This window comes from Petaurus breviceps, unplaced genomic scaffold, assembly GCF_028583685.1.
Source record: "Petaurus breviceps papuanus isolate PSGF00001 unplaced genomic scaffold, PetGlider_PUasm1.0 90865, whole genome shotgun sequence".
In the NCBI taxonomy this organism is placed as follows: Eukaryota; Metazoa; Chordata; class Mammalia; order Diprotodontia; family Petauridae; genus Petaurus; species Petaurus breviceps.
The window spans coordinates 14,585,386-14,606,850 of NW_027187367.1; the positions used below are offsets into that span (position 1 = coordinate 14,585,386).

At 40.2% G+C, this 21,465-nt stretch overlaps 1 long non-coding RNA gene across 1 annotated transcript; it reads right to left on the reverse strand.

Moving 5' to 3' along the window:
- Positions 1 to 327: 327 nt before the first annotated feature.
- LOC138150327 (uncharacterized) lies at positions 328 to 14,092 on the reverse strand. Its single transcript, XR_011165547.1, has 3 exons — positions 12,213 to 14,092; positions 3,896 to 3,975; positions 328 to 2,621 (listed from the first exon to the last, which is right to left on the reverse strand). It is a non-coding gene; the product is annotated as an uncharacterized lncRNA (long non-coding RNA).
- Positions 14,093 to 21,465: the final 7,373 nt, after the last annotated feature.

Consider the following 21,465-nt stretch of genomic DNA (forward strand, 5'->3'; position numbering starts at 1 on the left):
TCTTCAATGAAGCCATTGTAAACAAAGACCTAGATCCCACGTGTTCTTCCTATTAGTTCCTGAGGGTCTTTAGCATCTTCACCCTCCTTTCATTTTAATCTTGACAATTGCTCAGTAACCTTAACTTGAGAGGGCAGATGGCCTAGTCTATTAAGGGGTGATAGTAAGTGGTAGTGGTGCTAGGGGGTGCTGCTCATTCTATTCTGTTTCCCAAACGTCTTATAGACTCACTTATCCTATTATTGCTTGTCTGGGGATGGCAGGTCTCTCTCCTGTGACTCAGGAACATCATGTGCCATTTTTTTTTTTTTGCATTGTGTAGATCTTCTCTGCTTTTATCACTCAATGAGTTTTATCCACTGTTAGTCCACAACCATTGGCTTATGTTTATGTGGCACTTGAGAATGTCACTCACAACAGCCCTGTGGTGATTGCACAAATATTATTCCTGTATTATAGTTGAGAGAAGTGTGGCCCAATATATTAAATCCATTATTCATGGCCACATGGATAGAAAATGACAAAGCTGGGACCCATATATATTGAAATAATGTCAAATGCTTTTTCTATCACCTCTTCATGTCCTGCCAAATAATTCATATTTATATATCACTTTGTGTTTTACAAAGCCACTTTTTTTTTTTTTACAGTAATCCAGGGATATAGATAGCACAAGTATTATTAACCCAATTTTACAAATGAAGACACTTTGGCTAAGAAACTAAGTAATTCATTCATGGTCACTCAGCTAGTAAGTATAGCAGGTTAGATTCAAACCCAGGTTTCATGATTCCAGATATAGCACTTTCACTCCGTATTTCTCTTCATTTTTTAGGCATGGCCTATTCAGAAGAGGTACCTAAATCTTGGGGATACCTCTCTGGAAATGGCCCCCTCTTCCTGAGTGCTCACTTCCCTGGGAACAGTTTTCCATGACCTACTTCTGTCCAGGTTCTGGATCCTTGTCAGATATACGTCACAACATAAGTCATTTTCAGTTTGTAAGAGGACCTCCAGTAGATCTGGGTTTGGTCTTGTGCTGATGAATAGTTTTAATCAATAACTTAGACCAAAGAAGAGGTGGCATGCTTATGATATTTGAAGATGACACAAAGGTAGAAGGGATAGTTAATACCCTAGATGACAGGGAAAGGATCCAAATCAAATGAGATGGAATTTCATAAGGATAAATAAAAAGTTCTTGTAATTGAGTTAAAAAAATTCAGCTTTGGGGTGGCTAGGTGGTGCATTGAATAGAGCCCTGGCTCTGGAGTCAGGAGGACCTGAGTTCAAATCTGACCTCAGACACTTAACACGAAACTAGCCATGTGACCTTGGGCAAGTCACTTAAGCCCTCCAAAAAAAAAATCAGTTTTACAAGCCCAAGATACGGGAAGTATGGCTAGACAGCCATCCTTCTGAAAAAACAAACAAGCAAACTGGGGGGTTTTAATGGACTGCAAGCTTAATATGAGTCAACAGTATGCCTTAGAAACCAAGAAAGTGAATTCAATCTTAGGTTGCATTAAAAAAGGATTAATACCTAAGATTAAGGCAGAGATAGTACAGAAGGATGGATAGTAGAGTCCAACCTTCTCAAAACACAACAGGAGTACTGCTTTCAATTCTGAGTACCCCATTTTAGGAATGATGTTGGTAACCTATGAAACATCTAGAAAAGGAAGCCAAAATAAGAATAATGAAGGGCCTTGGGTTCATGACTTATAAGAATCCACTAAAGGAGCTAAAGATTGGAGAAGAGGAGTCAAGGAGAATATTATGGCTAGTTTTAAGTATCTGAAAGAGTATAATATAGACAAGATATTAGATTTTTTTCTGATTGGCACCAGAGAGAAGAACTAGGAGCAATGAGTGGAATTTGCAAAGAGACAAATTTGAGCTTGATATTAGAAACCCTCCTCCTCCAAACCCAACAACTTCCTAATAATTAGAGCTATCCAAAAGTGGATTGAGCTGTCTCAGGAATGGTGGGTTCTCCCTCACAAGAGGTCTTCAAGCAAAGGTAGGATGACTGCCTACTAGATATGTGGTGGAGATCATTCATGATTGCTTATCTTCCTTCCAACTCAAAAATCTTCAGGAGCTCTGTGATTCTTTGCATAGGTTTTTTTTTTTTTTGCATAATCACAATAGAAGGAAAAAATAAGAAAGACATCACATAGCCAATTCATATAAATAATTGAGTTTCATCATACCAGTATAAATGATCATTTTCCTGAAGTCTAACAGGGATGACTAAATGAACTCATATTTCCAACTCTTGGACTTCTACTACCTCTTTTCTTTCCTTTACTCCTATCCCATTCCTAGTATGGTGCAAGACTTATAAAAGAGGGGACAGATAATTGCTGATTAATTGATTCCATTTAAGAAAGACTTTCCCAGGGTCCCAAGAAAAAGAGCACAAGGAACCGGACCAGGGGAGAGCTGGCAAATGATGTCAGTCCTTTGTCTGGAAGAGCAATCCAGATGGCAGAGTGAAGATGACTCACTGGATCACTGGCTGGGAGATTTCAGATGTAAAGGACAGCATTTTCTTGGTTAGTGACTCTGGGAAGTACTGTCCAGCAATAGTAGCTCTCTTGCTGAATGGTGAGCTCCTGTCAGAGATGTTGTTAAAAGAATTCAGGAAATGGTAGAAATGTTGGCCTATATAACCTGTTAAATCCCCCTACTTTAAGATTCTATCATTTTCTGAATGGCGAATGTGAAGGAAAACATTTTAAAGCAACAAAGTAATGATGAACAAATTTTAATTTCTAATATAACATTAATCAAACTAGAATGAAATCCAACTGCCTTTGAGGTTCTTTTTCTACATTTGGGAAGGAGGTGTGAGACAGCCAAAGGAAGCAAAGATCATATCTCTATGAGCAATGAAGAACTGTCTATGTTGCCTAAAATCACACAGATTTCTACCATGGAAGGTTCTGTGAGGGGTACAAAGACATGTAGGATGCACTCACTGGCATGAAAGAACTTACAGCCCCATTGAGAAGGTATCCTTACAGATTTCCTTGCATGGGTGATAAGCTATATCCCCTAAAGTCCCATTTTATTCTAAGAGCTCCCCATTGGCTTCTCTCCACCTTCATGGGGACAAATAGATACCTTCTTCTGTCCCTGATGGTCTCTCTCATCTGTTTTTGGGTTCTTCTCTATGCTTTCTTGCTGCTGAAAATGAAAACAAGTCATCCTCCTGATGGAGAATCCCATTTTTAGCATTGGGACAGAAGAGTTAGTTGTTTGTAAGTGCTTTTTGACAGCTATTCTACTGGAAGCCAGAATGTTTCTGACCAAGGAGGCCAAGACCACAACAAAACCCCTATAGGATTTGTGTCCAGAATGAACTCAGAGAAAATAGGGTATCTGTGGTCTCATCTCAACATCCTTCTATCCTGATGATGTTTTTAAGCTCATGACAGATTATGACCCAAACTAATGATGTTTTTGGACTCATAGCCTCCTGGAACCAGATCTCCCACCCCCAAGAGGACTGGGCTCCCCTGTCCTTTCTTCAGGTCATTCCTAAGATCTCTTATTTTCTCCTTCAGTCTCTTCTTCTTCCTTTCTGGCAATGCTAGAACCCCTCCCTCTGGGGGCTAATAACAATCACTAGAGCTTTAAAAAAAATCACATTTATAGCCTTCCAACTTTATATTTTAAAATGACTCTGTCCCCTGTTGGGACTAAAAACTGAGCTTCCTCACAACTAGTGACAGATGTCAAGAGGTCAGGTCAAAAAGAAAATTCTTCAAATCAGTCCTGTAAGACCATCTGACCTGGTCTGGTGCTGCCTCATCTCTTATGTTCTTTGCCACCTATTAGAGTAAAGCAGTCAGATACCCAGATGATTACATATCCATGTTCTCACCTTTTTATGGGGGACAATACATTCTCCTCTTTTCTTCTTTGGACATAGTTGACCTCTAGACTCCAACCTTTATTAAGCATCTAAAAAGAGAAAAATGAACAAGAACAGAGGAATATCTAGGCAAGTGATAACTTCTTTAGAAACCACCAAACATTTCTTGAAAGAGATAGGAAGTTCATGAAAGTTTTCACCTTCAAAATGTCAGGCACAAGTCAAACCTATTACCTAAGAAATTTTCTGTGCAATGGAGAAAGGACATCATTTTCTCTGCTTCTGTTAAAACTTATCAAAATTATCCATCATTCTAGGGGAATTCTGGCTGTGTGTACAGCTGATTTCTACTAGTCACTGATAATATGGCTGGGATTTCCTACTGCTAAGACTCAAAGAAAGAATAAAGTATGAAATTAGAAATTTGTTTGACTGTCCAACTTATATTTATGCAGTAGGCTAACCTCTCCCCATAAAATGCTTTGGATATGTCTAACACTTCTCGACAACAGGCTTCAAATATTGGTTCTCAAGATTTATCCTGGATAATAGTCCACAGTTCTATGTGGTAGCTAGCCCTAGATGTGAGAAATTTTTAGAGGACAGCAATAATCATAAATTCAGTAGTCCTGTCATTGGTCATAGAAATCCCATTGGGGTAACTGCTTTTTCCATAATGCCTTCAAACCTCCTCCTCTCCTTTCCTTTGCCTCCTTGCCCTTCCTCCAGTTAAGTTGGTAAAAGTTTAAGAAAAGATTTGCCTCATATCCAACATATCCATCAGTTACAGGAATACTTAGTCACATCTGACCCAATCTGGTTAGAATTTGAACCCAGCAAACACCCAGAGGTGATTTTTTTTACCCTAGATTTAACTAGTGCTTCAGGAATGTTCTCCACTGTCACTGATGCCTATTTTTCTTCCACATTCTTCTTTTTCTTCAGAATTCTCCTTTCTTATCATAATAGCATTTCTGTGTTGAACAAAAATTGCCAATTATCCATTCATAAATATTTGGTTCATAATTAGTAAATATGACTAGAGTAACTCTTTTGGAAAATACCTTCTAATAAGCAAGAAACTGATTGATGATTGATTGAGTTAGCATAGGATAATCACAAGTCATGGAATGGAATCCTGCAGACCTGGGTTCTAGTCCTAGCTCAGTTAACTCTATGACCCTGGGTTAATCACTAACTTTCCTGGGCCTCTGCTCTTCATCTGTTTATTTGGTTTGGGAGTTGTTTAAAATTAAGTACAATTTTTAAAAAGGAATTTTAAATGTTTCATTACCTGGACTGACCTGCATGCACTTCCCATGGTCACAGCAGAAGATCTAGGTCTACGTACATCCAGACTCAGTGAGGAACACAGTTGACCCTTCACTCCCACTTACTGAATCACATAAAGTTTTCACTTCTTGAGGGCCTTGGGATGTGATTGCATCTCCAGTGGAGGCTTTACCTTCTTCAGAGGTCAGGACCAAGTATGGAAGGGTAGAGAGATCCCCTGATGTTTCTGGAAGCTTCCCAATAACTCTGAAAGAAGAAAGGCCCTCCCCCCTTCTCTCATTTCTTCCTTGATGGTTGTATCCTGGGATCATTACTCTTATTGTCTTGATCTGTAGGGCTTTCAAACTCCTTCCAGCAAGAGCAGCAGATGTTGTGATGGAGGATTAGTGTTATTGTGTGTTCTAGTAGTATTGATGTGTCACAGAATTCTTGGCATAGAATAAAAAAAATGAGGACTGGTTAAGATGCTGCGATGGACAAACCACAGTCCTCTGAAGTGAGACATCCCTGGAACACTTCTTTTGACAATGAAGGAACATTGCATGACTCATACTAGTTTGATTCTTCTAAGTTTTGCCTTCACTAGACTTCTCCTTGATGATGTTCAACCTCTTGACCTTGACTCTGGTCTGATGCTCAGACTGATCTTTCTGGTGTAGACTCTCACTTTCTTTGATGCCAGTTTTACTAGGTATTTTCCTCTTTTTTACCTTCATTCATTTAAAAAATATGGTAGCTGAAGACCTCTATGATCCCATGTTGAACATGTCCCTAGAGGAATTCCAGAGCTGGTATTAGCCAGAAGTATGGGAATCAGAGGTAGCCACTGTCTGGCAACTATCCATTCATTTAGTTTCTTCTTAGTGTTGCTTTAGGGTCTTGGTGTTTCCCCTTCTTCACTTTCTTCCTCGTGTTTTTTCAGATCAGTCTCTGAGTCAGTCAGTATGCTCACAGAAGATATATACTTTGAGGAGATGAATAATGTCCTTCCCTCCCACACCTCCACTTTAAACATGCAAGGCCACTTCTGGATTTATGCAGTCTATTCTAATCCAGCCTGATCACCTACATCCAGGAGATGCTCTTGCCTCACTGATTTTCATTTGTGGTTATTGAGAAGACACAGGAATAGGAAGAAAAAAAAGAAGAGAATGAAAGAAAAAGAGAAAGTTTCACTTAACTCTTGACTATGCCCTTTCCTCTGGGGCCCAAGCTGGACTGGAGGATCATCTGTTCTCATTGCCCCTGAGAAATGAAAGGAAGTCCAAACTTCACTCTTTTTTATCAGACCACACATTTCCTTGTTCTACCACCTCCTTCCTCAAAGTGTAAGGAATTGTTGGTGAGAAAAGCCATAGGAATCTTCACCCTCTGTTCAGGTTTCCATTTTGGGAGTTATTTCTAAGAGGTATAGAAAGTTTCCTTGTTCAATCTATTCTTTTCACTGCCCTTTCCTCTAAATACAAAATTTGTCCACACCAGTTGAGCAGTGTTTTCTTTGGTCCTTGGGGCTGGAGATTTGGTATGGGGCATTGGTGTGTTCTTCATTCTTCCCTCCATCATTAACCTTAATCCCAAGCTTCCCAAGCTCCTTGTTTCCTTTCATCCCAAATAGGAATAACCTACCCTTATATCCTAATCAAGCTTTGATCTCTGCTGGTGAATGTCAAACTGACCTCACCTATAGATCCCAGACAGAGTAGGTCAGCTTGGAGATAGACTGGGGTTTTCAATAATAGTCCCGGCCCCATCAACAGTGAGAGAGGGGGGCGGCCAGGTAGCACAGCGAGTAAGAGCACCGGCTCCAGTGTTGAGAAGACCTGGAGATCGAATCCCGGGCTCAGACACTTAGCACCCACCCAGAAACACCTGGCCGTGTAACCTTGAGCAAGTTACTTAACCCTGATTGCTTTAAAAAAAAAAAAAAAACAGTGAGAGAGGAATCCCCTTCTTGGCATGTACTTCTCTATGCAATGTCATTTAAGTTCTCCAGGACTCTGTTTCCCCATCTATAAAATGGGGGCTGGTCCATCTCATCTCTAATTTCACTCATCCTTCTCCTGCTGGTCACAGCGAGAGTATCCAACATGGAAACAGTTAAAGAAGCCAAATCCCTACAACACTGATTCTTTTTTTTTTTTTTGTAGCGTGTCCACCGTATGCTTGACATATATCTCTGTGAAACATTGTATTTGAAGATAAGCATTTAGAGGGCAAGAAGTGACCTGAACATTTATAGATTCTTTGCAATGTCTGACATGTAAGAAACCCTCAACAAGTACATCACCGGTAACAACCATATGCCTTCTTCAATGCTCAGCTTTGGTCTCTCCTCTTATACCTTAAGTTCTCTCCCCTAAATTCATGATATCTCTTAGGTTCTCCCCAGTCTCTTCCTTTCCTAGGGTATGACAAACCCATCTCCCCTCCTGATCCTTTCTTCTCTTCCCCAAAGAAAATACCCAGCCCTCAAAATTATCTCATATGAGATCACATTTATAAAGGAACTTAGCATAGTCCCCAGAACACAGAAGATGCTTAATGAATGCCTGTTCCCTCCCCCCATCTTCTGCACCCGGGGAGAAGAAAAAGCTTGCATATACGCTCCTACATCTTAGTGCTTCCTCCTCATGGCTCTGCTTTGTAGTGAAGGAATGAGGCTGATCCAAAGAAGAGGCAATTTCCTTGAATCCCCAGGGCTTTGTCTCAGTACCAGGTGGGTTTAAATTCTTTAGGCAGGTGATAGCAATGATTTCCAGTGAAACTGAAGTCACTCAAAATGCTAACCTCCTTCTGTCCAGGATGATGGGCTTTGAAGAAAGAGTACCAGAGCAGATGCCTGGAGAACATCAAAATGACTGAAAAATAGCCTGCAATAATTCCTTTCCATTTTTTCTCCTTTTCATTGAGGGGTGGGTGGTAATTTAGTTTAAAGTTCAGGAGGCAGGAAAGGAAGAAGCATTGTTTCCTATTATCCTCCTGCTTCCTTCCTATTGGGATTTCTTACTGAAATGAAATGTGGGCTGCTTTGACTACAGTTTATCTCTGGTTCCCCATCCCTGCCTCCTTTTAGTATTGATTATTTCCCTTCATTTCTCTTGTGATTAAAACAAAGACACTAAATAAACTATTCTTCCTGGAGGAGGTTATGATATATTTTTGGAGGGAACTTACCATGATAACTTTAAAAAAAACAAATAAAAGACCTAGGGAATGTTCTCAGTGATTTATTGCCCCTCCATAGTCATGAAGGAAGAGATAAATGCACTTCCTGCAGGGGAGCTTCCCTTTTCCCAACACAAAATCCTGAGGTTTCAGAATTGAAAGTTGGAATGTGGGGCTCTTTAAAATTAATATGCAGTCTTAGAATAAAATCATAATGTATGTAGTCCTTAGATACTTCAATGGTTCCATTATCTCACTTCTTCCTGGACTGCAGCTCAAATCCCAGCTACATCTTTTTCTGTGTAATTTGTGCCCAAGTTTTCCTGTAAAGTCTCCATAGAGCATCTGAGTGAAGCAGCCCTCTCTATTTGTCTCAATCTCACTACAATAGCCCACCTCCCTACACCTCTTCTTACGTGGCCATCCTTAGTAATATAATGAAGCCTTTCTCTCACTTACCATTTCCCTTCTTCTCTTCTCCCTCTCCCTCTCTTGCCACTGAGCATTGTCCTTTGGGTAACCTGCAATTTTGATTCTTCTGACATCATGATGTTCCACGATTCACAGTTATAGAAACATCAATAGCAGAATATGAATGTGAAATAACTCACTTTCTGTGATGGCAAGCCTTTTGAGATTATCTGAAAATTTTCCAATGTGATCCAGCCCGATCCCCTGCTCCTGTTCAATTTTGGGCCCAGCTCATTGTCCACCTGAGGCAGATATGTAGATACACATATATATGTATACATTGTTGGACTAATTTGACAAACTGCTCTGCTAGTAGAACTCTGCCAATTCTAAGTAATTTTTCTGTGTATAGATAGCAATGATTGATAGCAATGATTTCCAGTGAAACTGAAGTCACTCAAAATGCTAACCTTCTTCTGTCTAGGATGATGGGCTTTGAAGAAAGAGTACCAGAGCAGATGCCTGGAGAACATAAAAATGACTGAAAACTAGCCTGCAATAATTCCTTTCCATTTTTTTCCCTTCTTAGCATGTACTTCTCTATGCAATGTCATTTAAGTTCTCACCTGGGGCAAATAGAGGGATGGACAAAGGGGAAGTTCAACTGGAATATGGTTTGGAGGGAGGAAATGTGCCCTGATATATTCTAAGGTTTTTGTCCAATTGAAAATGGGACTGTTTCCCTGACATTGTTAGGAGTGGAGTCAGACAGGGATGGAAGGACACCAGCAGAGGTTAGTGATATCTGGTACTGCCAGGGGATGAACAGAAAGGGGAGGAAGTACCCCCAGGAAGTTGCTTCAGGCAAAGCCCAAGCTGTTCTACCTTACTTATGGCCCTGAGAATTCATACTGTGTTCACTGAAAGTACTCATGTGAGCTTGTAATTAGGGGGGAAAAAGTGAGGAAGGGGTAGTCCTTGCCTGTGGAAAGAGATAAAGGCTTGAGATGGGAGGAGAACATATGTGGTCTCTAGGTCACAGGTCACTACTGAGAGTGACAGTTGGTCACTAATATCCAAGCTGTAGTTATATGAAAGAAGAGTAATTACAACTATCCCATAGCAGATTAATTCTGTCAATCAGTGATTTTCATCAGTTCAGGGAATTCTCAGTGTAAAAATATTCCTCCACTGATGAAAGTCATCAATTCATGTGTTACTTAACCATCTTGAAAAGTCATCTAGGTCACTGAGAGGTTAAGAGACTTGTCCATGGTCACACAGGCAGTATGTGACAGATACAGACCTTGAATTCAGATTTCCCTGACTCCCTAAGTCCAGCCCAATATTGTTATACCATGTCACCTCTCACCCAACATTTAGAGTCAAAATGCACATGGTGCACTATGAAGTGGACATTGTCCAATTCCAGGACCTTCCTTGCCCTGCTCCTTCCTATTAGCTGGTACTTCTGACCCTCATAGTTCAATGTGGTTTCTACTGTCTTGGCTTGACTTGGACACACCTAGACAAGTCAAAAGACTATAGCTCGGTAGCTTTAAAAAATGACAAATAAAAGTTATAGAAAGGCTCAATGTGACAAAAAAGTGAGATCAGCAAAAAAAAAGTGAAGATACACTCATGTATTACCAACATTAAAAAAAGGTCAACAAAGGAAACAAACAGATTATTCTTAAGTAGACAGATGAATTTGTTTGAATCAAATTAGCAATACTTGTCCCCAGTGAGCAGATATGGTCTGTTATCAGGAACATGCTCAAAGCCTTTCCTGCTTGCTAGCACCTGAAAGACATGTTAGTCTATTGGTATAAACTTTGAGAACCCAGGGTCACTCCTGTGCCATACTGAGGCATCATTGTCCGGCATTTGTGGAGGGATAATGAATACGGATTTAAAAAATAAATACAAATAATAGAAATGTTCTTCAGGAGCCAGAGTTTAATATATCAATATCCCTTTTGCCACTTAGAACATTTACAATGATCTCTTTCTCTTCTGGATACAGAGTATGGGGAATTTTCTCAATTCAATTTGATTGTTTTCTCCTACTTCAAGAGCTCACAGAAAGAAAAGATCTATTTTAAGTTCTATTGTTGTTAACAATAGAACTTTTCCTAATGGTTCCAATACCTCCAGACTTCTGATCCAAGGGGATGCTGGCCAGGTGGCCTCCCACTTCCCTGGCTCTCAGGAATGACTGGATTATATTGTGTGTGAAGCTCTTTGAAGAGGCAAAATTGAATGCTCTGTGTCCTACCCCTTGAACCCTATAGCAGAGAGATACAGAAATTAAAGTGGGGGCATTGGATCTTGTATCTATCTATATATATATATACCAGAGTCTTTGGTACCAATGATGCTATCAGTGAGATTATGTCCCATGTCTCCCCTATTGCAGCCCTCTGGTGGAGAGTCTGGTAGGCGTGGGAATATGGTGAGAGGAATTCTCTGGGGAGTAGGGGGCAGACAAAAAAAAAGGGATGGAGAAGTGGAAAATGAATTGACTGAGGAATACACAAGGAGAGGGGATTACTATGGAATTTTTTTGATTATTGAAAATGAAAATATTTGAATTGGGAGAAAGATAGAATCCGCTACAGTCTTGAAGAATTTAACTTTACAAGTCGGTGATTTTTTCCCCATCTCAGGGATAGAAATCTTTATTTTTAGTAAGGGTCATAAAGAAACTGGGAGGGGCATTGGAGGGAGCCCTTCTTCAATCTTATCTTTCCTCATTTTACAAATGGGAAAACTGAGCCTTATGTAGCTTAGCTGACTTTACCAAGCCCATAAAGTAGTTTGAGTCTTGGAGTATTTATTCTAAAGAACTCTAGTTGAATATTAGGACATTCCAGGCAGGTCTCTTAAGCTCTTATTGGGAGACAGGAACTGTGATATTTTTACTTAAGAATAAACCTGTTGGGTTAGTGGTACAAAGATTTAGGGGGTGATGGGATCCCTTCACTAGGTAGAGAAGGTTTAAATAGAATAAGGGATGAAAACAGGGTAAGTCTTGAAACCAGGAGTGAATTTTCACCTCCATTTCCCATGTTATCTCTTTTCTAATATTGTGGTTAGAAAAAAATAACTTAGAAACACTTATTACTACACCAAGATTTGACACCTTGGGGAGAGAAAGCCTACCGTCTGTTTCCAGGCTGTATAGAATATTGCTGTAATCCTTGGGTCAGTGATTCTCATAGCTCATGTATGGTCCAGTTATTCCTTTGGAAATTTCTCATTTTCTCACTTCTCTGACTCATTGCCTCCACTCATTTAATCTGGGGACTTCATGTTTGATACTACTTACGTGTCATCACCAATTCCCCTTGCAAGAATAGGGTTCATAATGTTCAGAGAAAAAAATAGACATTAAATGAGTAGAGGACACAAATAGGGTTTGTGTGAGAGTCCAGAGAAAAAAATCAATACTCACCACTTAGTAGCCCTTCCCAGTGGCACATGTAGCAGTGATTCAGTTCAAGTATTGCCTTGGGGCAGGTGGCACCTGGTGTATATTCACCACAACAGAAGGCCTTTGCAGGGGTCCTATAGTCATCTGCTCAGTGTGTACTACCAGTAACCATATTCTTCCTTCATCACCACTGTAAGTCCTACAAGTTTCCTCAAATCCCAACAGATGTAGCCGATCCCAGTTATCATTGAGGTCTTATTTGATGAAGGTCAGATAAGATAAATGCCTGCAGTTCTCGCAGTTTTGTATGGTTGTGCTAGGAATAGTCCGTAGCTTCCAGCAAGGGACTCCTGTCCTGAATGTCATTGCGATCCTCTCTTCTGGGAAACTCTATCATTCATATCTTCCATGAGGAAGCTGTCACTCCTAAATGTCTTTGAAGGTCCTCCCAACTGTCCCAGCTGGTTCTGCCAGCAATCCTTTGTAACTCTGTAACTTTCCAGCTGTTTTCTCTGCATGGGCCCACCTTAAATTTCAGTTTCTCTAAGGATTGAGAGACTCCTATTATTACAGGGGCTCATCTTTTTTTTTTTTTCATGTTCACAAATTAAAATGCTATTTTAATTTTGAAATAATTTTTTACCAATGGAAAAAAATACTCCAGAAAGTTCACTCCAGAAACTACACAATTCTGAATTGTCCACAATAATCCAAAATCTAGACTGCTGTTTTAGCTAGCATAACCTCTGTTACGCTATTTTCAGATCCTGGTTCTTCATTCTGTGACCAGCCATATACTGCTCATTCCCTCTCATGCCTGTCAGCCACTTCTCTAATGGAGATCACCCAGTGCTCTCTGAGTGAGTTAGCCTTCTCACCTCTGCTGCCAGCAGGCGGATCAGCTCAGGCATACTATATGTTGGATGTCATGCTGACATTTCCACCACATTGACTTTGTCTCTTCTAGCCACAAGCAGTCTAACTTCCCTTTTCCACTAGCCTTAAGGCAATCTATTCTAATTTGAAACAGGTCCCCCAGTAGTTCATTTGGAAACAACACGACCAACACGTAGTTGTGAGGCTGCCCCTTCTTCAGGTACGGATTCTTCACAGCCCCAGGACGAAGCTTTGAGATGTGACCGTGCTGACTGAGGTCAGGTTCTGTTTCCATTGAAAGCGTGATGATTTACAGCTAGTTCCTGGAATCTTCCCTCCACGGCAGAGGAACCCAAGAGTAGGTACCTCTCCCAGAGGAACCTTTCTTTATTCCATGAATAACCAGACTGGCCAAACTGTTTGATGGAGAAGCCTAAGCGGCACAGGAATGCAGGGGGCGACGCACAAATGCTACGATAAACAGGAACGTTCTCAGAGACGGTAGAAGTCCCTCAGTTTCAAGGCATGGAGAGAAACAACATGCCTGCCCAATCCACTGCAACCCGACTGTGGAGCTCTTGAACAGGAGTTGATTTCTCGCCTCCTTTCTACGTTATGTCCCTTATGGCAACCAGTTGGACACGGCCAACAAGAACAGCACCAGCTCTCGGGCCTGTGGTCTTGACCGGGACTGTCAGCTTGCCTCAGCAGATCCCGCTCTGGCCTCCAGGGAGACCCAGGACCTTGGAGGGTCACTGGAGGAATGAGGCTGCCCTTGCTCCACTCTGCTCGAATGCCCAATGCTTCGGAGTGACTGCCAACACTGGCTTTGTCGGTTTGCTGCTGGCCCGCTCGTCTCTTTCCATTCCTGTCTGTACCCTTTAGTCTGTCACGCTGTTTGCACAACGTCAGTGAGTACTGTTGCATATTTCATCAGTCATTTTACTCGACTATCGGTCGTCTCCTCTCGGCCGGTCTTCCTCTCAGTCGATTACACATCCTGTGTAGTTAAAGTCCTCTTGCTCTTGTCTGGTTAGCCGGCCTGCCTTTCCATTTGTTATCGCATCTGTCAATCAGTTCAAGTTCGTCCATTCGTTGCGCCAGCAGGGATCGCAGACGGGTAGGCAGCGCACGCGCACACGCGCCGGGGCTCATCTGCACCGCCGAATGCCCAACGGGAGAATGCACTCTAAGCTCATACTTGTCTTCATACATCCAAGGCACACTGTCCCACCTGGCTACTACAAAAATATGGAGCAGGTCTGGGCTTTAGATGCTATTTACCCCAGCTCCCAGAAGACAGCACCAGTTATGCCCTTCCCTAGGGAACCATCTCATGGGTAAAGTCCCTTAAGGAAGTCCGCAAAAGTTCTTTCCTCCCTTCCCTTTTTTGAAAAAAATATGTTTACAACTCAAAACAAAGTTCCAGACCAGTTTTGTCTCCATTTCTGTGAAAGCTTATCTTCTCCTGATCCTAAGCCTTGAAGAAGCGTGCTTAGCTGTTAGAAATGCTTTGCTGCCCTTCATGCCTCCTACCATGACAGTGGCACAAATATCACACTGACTCAGGGGGAATTTAATGTCTAGTGTCCTTTCTTGCCCAGCTTCCTGCCTGGGGTGACACCTTCCATAGGTCTAATGGCTGCAAGCACACTAATATTTTCCTAAACATCTGAGAAGGTTAATTAAAATTACCTGGTCTTGCTTTGCCAAGCCTCTATGCAGATAGTTATAGCTGTGGTCATTACTATACTGTAGAGCTTTTGTGCTCGATGGGAGTTATCTGAGTGGGGAAAATGGGTCAGAGAAGAGAGAAACTGAGAATTATCCCAGGATATACCTGACCCTTTTCTCTTTAGTGAGATCTGTTAACTCAAGGGTTAAAATAGTTTAAAGGGTTCCAGATGCTTGAGTTTCCTTTGTCTAGTTACTTGATTTATTTTCTAGACCCTTGCATTTTTCTAAGATCTTCAAAGTCCAAGATGGAAATGGCAGATAGTGTGGTATCTTTGGCAAATAGAGGTATAGGAGGAAGTTAAGTGAAAAATTTAGAAATTGGAGAATATAAGTGTTTTTTAATTTTCTGGGTAGGTTTTATTCCAGTCCTAGGGTGAGGTCTGACTTCTAGAGTAATATTGTTAATAGTATTAGATGATACAAAGATATAAGCTTCTTGAGGGCAGGAACTGTTTCATTTTTGTCTTTGTGTTCCCAGAGCCTAGCTCAGCACCTGGCACTGAATTAGTAAGGGCTTAATAAAATGCCTATTGATTGAGAGTGGCTTGTTTACTCTGTGAGAGAACTCTGGTGCTTAATGTTCCTGTGAGCATAACTGAGAGTGTTTTTATTGTATTCTGGATTAGACAAGAGGCATTACATTATTTGGAGTTGGAAAGAATGATACAGAGAATAGGAGGAGAAATAGCTTACGAATTTAAGAGCTCTTTGCTTAAAAGCTCAGTTACTGTTTTCCAGGGTGCTATAAACACAATCAAGTCCTTCAACATTGATAAAAACTTCCTTTCTTTTCATTCCTAATCCTTTTGCCTTTTCTAACCTCTTACTTCTCTTCTGTACCTGATAGAAAAATATACACTACTACAGGGCTACCCTTTCCTTTTCCTTTCCTTTGTATCCCCTCCCTAGCTTAGAGCCTCCAACAATGCATCTGGGATTGCTGGGAGAGAGGAAGACCAATAAGCACTGGGGTTCTCTTTCCCCTTCTGCCCCTTCCCTGGACCCAGGTCACCAAGAACTCATCCAGAATGCTTGAATGCTCACATGGCTTACAGGAAATGGGCTTTACCAACTCCATTCTTTCCCATGAGATGGAGATCCTCCATACCTTACCATCTGCCTGGCTTCAATACCCTCCAAACTTCCTCCATACCTACTAAATATAATCTAAGGGTACTTGGGTCTTGCCATCCTGTAGCTCACATTTAGGACTTCTTGGCCTTTTCCTCTGACCTACAACTAAACTTTTTCATGTGTTTTTCCCTCTCCTCTAATTATAGTGTGAGCTCCTTGGGAGGGAGATTGACTTTTTCTGTATTACTACTGTTTTTGTATCCCTAGTTCTTGATATATGGTGACTGCCTACATTTTTTTTTATTGAGTCATCCTTTTAGGTGGAAACTATGGACATATTCCTGTGTGTTCCAAAAATTTAGCATCTGTCATATACCTAGAAAAGCATGATCAAATGGCTAGAATTATTCACCAGGGATCTGCTATTCTTTACAAACTATTAAATGACAAATTTCTGCACTATAAATACAAACCCCCAAATATTCTTGAAAATGCAACACTATACTATATAACTGAACCAATTTCACAGACTAAACAGCTGACCACAACTGACTGCTCATCACATTGATTCATACAAAATTAGGAACAACATTTTGGATGGTTGTCATACCAAGCACTCATAATCTCCAAACTACATAGAATAAAATTCTTCCAAACCATCTCAAACCAAACCCCTAATTGATGGCAGCAGTGGTCTCTCAAGTCTCACTGGAAGTCCATTCTGTTTTTACTTGGAGGATTTTTTGTTTTGTTTTGGTGAGGGAGTGGGAGTCCTTGTAGCTCTGAGCTGAGAGAGACCTTGCAGAGGAAATTAAAAAAAAAAAAACATGTGGCAACAGGATAAGGACAAATTCTGTTTGTGACTGGAATTGTCCCAAAAATATTTTCAGTGAGTCTACAGAAGGTGTGTTCATCTCAATAATACTCTTATCATTTACCAAAAAAGGGTCATTTCCTACACCTAGATAATGTCTGTAGAACATTAATTATAAAGAGTAATAGCAGGAGAATATCTTGTCTTTGTTGTTTAATCATTCAGTCCTGTCTGACTCTATGCTCCACAGTCCTTAAAGTCTGTCCAAAGTCATGTTTGTTGTTTTCATAATACCATATATCCCTCTCATCCTCTGACATTTCCTTTTCCTTTGGCCTTCAATCTTTCCCAACAGAAGGGTCCTTGGATCATCACTATCTGAACCCCATCCCCCCAAAAGAATAGCAAGAGAGTAATGATGAAGTTAACAGTGTCCAGGCTTCATACAGTTATACCTAAATCTCTTGTAAATTTCCTTGTGCTTGTCTTAATGGTTATTCTACTAACTAATGGTTATTCTATTACACAAAATATCTGAGTCTGGGGAGTTTGACCCTTGACAAATGGATTGATCCTTTCAATCTTTCAGTCCCAGTTCCACCTCTGGCCACTCTTGGCAACTCTTAGGTTAGGTGGTATGACTGAGCAATCACACCAGGAACTTTATGCTTCTCATTTCCCAGAGATTTATGTCTAATCTATAGCCAGTTTTCATGGCTAGGATCTAAGGATAAAGAATCTGAGGAACCAATGATTGATCAGTTATTAGATTATAGGGTTGTGGATTTAGGCTTGAAGGGACCTTAGGGGCCATTAAATCCAGTCTCCTCATTTTACAGATGAAGAAATTGAAGCACAGAGGGATTAAGTGACTTGCCCAGGGTCACACAGCTATTAAGTGTCTGAGGTGGGATTTGAACCCTGGGGGGTTAGGGTGGGTCTTCCTGGCTCCACATCCAGTACCTCAGAGATATCAGATGGCTTTTAAAGGCCAGCCAAACTGGAGCATATGAACCAGATTAAAATGCAAATGGAGAATGTTTAACAACATAAATAAAATGTAATACAGTATACATGATGTTAATTTGTGGTTTTCTAAGTCAATATGTACCTCATTTCTGTTTTGAGTCTGACATCATTTCTTTAGAGTTTGACATCACTTCACTACACCACATTGCATTTCATTATCTTCATGGATGGAATTCAGATAAGAATTATATAGGACCACATGTCCTGCCCATTGGTAGGACTTCCCCTAGATGACTAGCATTCATGGAATGAAAAGGGATTATTCTTTTAAAAATCTCTCAAGTGATCCTAGAAAAATGTACACAGTGTGGGTGTTGGGCAACAGGAGTTGAATAATGGATGAAATGAAGGAGAAATGAAGAAGTGAGGGAAAATGAAGAGTCATGCTGTATCTCACTTTCTTTCCTCCGTTTTTAAGGTTCCTATGACCTAAAGCTATGGCTAGATAGGAGTTAGAGAGAGGAATAGCAAGGCATTTTGCTTCATGTAATCACAATATATAACCCTTGGATCAAATGACAGATTTTATGAAACTCTCTCATCCTTGGTGGAGACTGATTTACTTAATGCTCTAGGGAGAAGAGATGTTTTCTTCCTTTCTGATACCCTTGAATTTCAAGATAGAAGAGACATTCCAACCCCTCTTCAGGTCTCTGAAGGGAGAGAAAGACTGTGAATGTGTGTGTGTGTGTGTGTGTGTGTGTGTGTGTGTGCACAATTGAACAAGCAGAGGAGCTGGCAGTCTTTATTACGTTCCTATTATCAACTTGCTACACTAGAGATTTTTGGGAGCTGTGCCCTTGGGTAATACACAAACATTCATACACACACAATACACATATATACATACATATACACACATATATGTATATGTACACCTCATTTTACATAAGTGGACTATTCAGCAGACCTCTATATAAAGTGATTTTTATGCAATGAAAATTTGCCCTGGAAGGGAGGAAGAGAAGAAGATGGGGGCCACATACCACCTGTTTAGTTCAGTGGAGAGAGGAAACTGGTACATGGTCCAAGGACATGTTGGGACTGAGACAGAGAGGTGAAAGCAGCGGGTTGAGAAACACATGTTGGGGCCTGGCCAAGAAGAATGTGGGATAGACACTTTGGGGCTAGACGCAGACACAGACAGGATAGCTACATGTATGACCAGGGACAGACAAATGATATCCCAGTGCAGACCAATGGAAAGCAGCCACATAGGGCCTAGGTAGAGAGAGTAACAAAAAGTCACCTCTCTAGGCACCACAGGTCTCAAACCAAGCCCCTAATTGATGGGGTCAGCACAACCTGCAGCTCTGAGTTAAGCATTAAATAAATCTGGTTTCTAAACACCAAATCTGGTCTCTCAGCCATGGAGGGTAAGGTTCAAACACTGCAATTAAGTTGTCCTGATTCCCCTCCTTTGGGACTTTCTAAAGCCCAACATTCTGTACTAATGGAAGCACAATTTCAGAAGCAGAGAGCCAGATTAAAATTGAAAAGGAAGTTAAATAACCCAAGTCAGTGGAGGCATCCCCTTCACTGTCCATTTTATCAAGAGCTTGATAGAATTCCTTAAGGAGGGACCGTTTCCCAAAATCTCATAGTTAGAGGGATCAAATTTTGAGCAAGCCTTGGGGGCTGTAGATAAGGGGACAGACTCTTACCAGGAAACAAGCACACTGGTCGAATATAGGGAGATTTCTCAGACATTGAAAGAACATATATGGCCACAAGTATCACAAAAAGTTTAAAATAATAGATTAACAACCCCATACTTCCTTCAATGTCATAAAAATTGAAGAACCTTAAACAAATTTCTAATCTCATACAGCTCTTAAGCAAACTAACCTAGTCAAACAGACTCTTATTAGGTAAATTCAGGTTACAGATTAAAACTATATTTAATCAATTGACTTTCATCTGGGATCTTAGTTGTCCCATGTAGCCATCTGATTCTTGGAAACATTTTCTCTTGTAAAGTTTGGAATAGGTCACATTCCCACAAACTGTTCTGGGGTGGTGGTGGTGGTGGTGTTTCTCTTAAATTTGTTTTTCCAGTAACTAGCTCATATCGTGAAAACCAGTTCAAACATTTGGAGCTAACTTCATACTTGTTCTCTTTTCATTGTTCTTAATAGAAATATTTCAAAGCCTGGTATATACATGCATGCATGCATGCATATGTGTTTATGTATATTACATGTTTATGTATGTATATAAACACACACACATATACATAGATATCTACATTGTCTTAGTTCTTAGTGAAAACAGTCTAATCTTTCTCAATGTGAAGTTTACTACTCAATAAAAACTGCAGATGTAAATATCCTTAACACACATCTTGATCTTAGTCCCTCCTTTTGAGGATTTATTATCCTCATATCATCCAGAGAGAAGCAGATACTTTCGGGACCTAATCTTATATGTAAATATATAACTATTAGTGACCACAAATTCAAATAGAAAAATTAAAAACAGCAAAATCTTTAATACTTATATCCCATTATAGTAACTCAGAGATGTTCAGTATTGTAACAAGATTCATTGTATATAAAAACAACAATAAAAAGACATTTTACAATGCTTCTGCCCTGGTTATAAAATTTTTCTATGAAAAGGGAGAGACATGGTTATAATAATATCAATATTGTCCCTTCAAGGGCATAGACTAACCTGAAATAAGCATAATAGGATAAAGCATCCTAAATTCTGTTTGATTCTGATTAAGAGTTAACCTTTTTTTCAGAATAGCCAATTATGTAGCAAAGTTCCACATTATGCACAGGATAACACAGCCAGGCTCAGAATAAACCAGGTGGGAAAATTCCTTGTTGAGAAAGGAAACAGCACAATAAGGAAACTGATTCAAGAGGATCTTACCATCAAATTTGCAAGGTTACCCCCTCAACTTTCCCAGGCACAGAAATACACCTATTGTAGTATTAAGATCAAACTCCCTTTGAGTAGCATATGACATTTCCCTTGAATGTTGGATTATTGGCTTAAATGACAATTCAGGCACTAGCCCTTGAAATAAAAACTCAGAACAACATAAAATTACAGTCTCCAGAATTTTTTTCTCATGTTGTTGCAATAAAAGTTAATAATAAACATACGAAAGGCCTTATATCTTCTTCACCCTTTCTAGTTTAAATCCATCATGGACCAGAAATCAATCCTTAGAAATTAAGAAAGTAATTACATCCTGTGATTACTTGCATACAGTAAATACTTGATATTTCACTCTAAACCCAGAAAAACACTGGCCACTGTAAGCCTCTAAGCAGACAGATAACCATATCTGAAGGTATTGCATTTTAGCACCTAAGGCAAAAAGATTTCCTTTCTTTGCTTGTTTGTTTTTATCTGTATAACCCCAACCTTGCCAGAGTTGAAAAGACAGAATGAAAGCATCTTATAGTTGTTGTTATTTTGCTGTGTGTGTGTGTGTGTGTTTTAGGAGAGTTCAGCACCAGATTATAGAAAGCTGGGAGAGCTATTTTAGTATGAAATTTCATTAATCTCTCCTACCATTCTAAGCTCCTTTCCTGTGTTTTCTCCTTTAACAGCAGTCTTTATGGTTCTCCTAGGTTTTCTCCTTATAAATCTTCCAAGTTAGCATTATCTATAAACAACATCAGACACAACACAAGACAAAGATTTTCTTGAGAAATTCACAGGAAAGGTAGGAAGAAACAGGGGCTCTCTACTATTGGATTATGAGTGTTTGGCCTCCGAATG